The following is a 1578-nucleotide window of genomic DNA, read 5'->3' on the forward strand; positions in this document are numbered from 1 at the left end:
GCGTGAACGGCGGGCCCGGAGGGCGCGGGAGGCTCCACCGCCCCCCTGCTTTCGGGATGAGGGACCGCGGATATTTTAAATCTACTTTGAAGACGCACCCGCTTTTCTTTCTCAGCAGGCTGGGGCGCCGCGGCCGCTCGGCGCAGGCCTGGACATGCGGGGGGCGGCCAGGCGGGGGGCGGCCAGGCTCACCCCCCCGGCGGCAGCCGTTACCCCTCGCCCGGCGCCTGCGGCCATGGGCTCCCAGGCTGGGGGCGGGCCTAGGAGGGACACTTCCCTGCCCACCCCGGACTCAAAACACGACGCCCAGTCAGCAGCAGAGTTGGGGTGGGGGGGCTCCGGGCGGGGTCACCCGGACAGCATGGGCCCCACGGCGTCCCCCCAGCCTCTGCAGGGGCGGGGTGTGCAACTTGTTGCCTCTCCCGTGCCCAGAAACCTGGGCTCCAGATGTCCACATGAAACGGCCGCACCGCGGCGCGTGGGCCAGGATGGTGCCCTCCGGTCACCTGCTCCATCTCCTCTCTGAGTTCAGACACTCTGGCTGAGAGAGGCCGGAGCGTCCATTTGCTGTCCCCCCCTTACCCTCCCCCGTCAGCTGGGATCAATAAAAACCGTGCATAGCCCGCACGTGAGCCCGCACCGCCCGCGCCGCCAAACAGCCCGAGACGCGCGCCCGGCTCCGCACGCCCAGCAGGGCTGCCAGGCCCCGAGCCGCCCTGAAGGCAGAGGCCCCGCGGCCGCCCGGCCAGGCTGGCACTCGGGGGCTGCCGTCGCCTGGGGCCGCGGGGCAGTGACCAGAGCTAAGAGGAAGGAACCCCAGAACCGGAGAGCCGGGCTGGGCGCTGCGGGCCTGTGTTCTCGCCCCTCTGTGTTTTACTGCGGGCGCGCAGGCCGGCACGCAGATCTAGCCCGGAGCTCGGCTCAGGCCCCAGCCACGGCGCAGCGGGTGGGAGCAGGGTGCGGGCGGGTGCCCACGGCAGACCCAGGCTCCCACAGACTCCACACCCCGACCTTCCTCCATTGCTGCGGGCGGGCACGCCTGAGCCTGCTGCGTCTTCACGCCCGACGCTGCTCCGGGCATCTCCGTCGTCCACCAGCGCCATGGGGCTTGGCTGCGCGGCGGGCGCTCGGAGGAGCTGCGGGTCCGCCATCCCACGCAGCCCCCCGTTTGTCCCCCCCGCAGGTCCGGAAGAGCGCGGCCGGCTGTGCGGAGGAAGCTCGCCTGCTGGGGCGCCTGGCGGCTGCGGGGGGAGCGGCTGTCACGAGCCCGTGTCTAGTGGCAGAGTTGGGACGTGGGCGAGACTGCCGGGCGGCGTCGCCGGGCAGCGCGGGGGGCGGCTTCGCACCGGGTTTGCCAGGCCCCGGGCCGCCCTGCCTCCAGCCAGGAACACAGCCCCGGGCCCCCGCCCGTGCCCGGCTGGCCGCTCGGGATGGCGGCTCTGGGTGGTGGCGACGGCCAGGGGCGAGGTGGCGGCAGCCAGTTCTCTCCCTGTGGTTGGAGCTGTGCACCGGACCCAGGACCCAGGCAGCAAGCGGGGCCCGACCAGCGCCCGGCCTCCCCGCGCGCCCCGCCTCCCC

This window comes from Dipodomys ordii, unplaced genomic scaffold, assembly GCF_000151885.1.
Source record: "Dipodomys ordii isolate 6190 unplaced genomic scaffold, Dord_2.0 Scaffold35, whole genome shotgun sequence".
Classification (NCBI taxonomy): Eukaryota; Metazoa; Chordata; class Mammalia; order Rodentia; family Heteromyidae; genus Dipodomys; species Dipodomys ordii.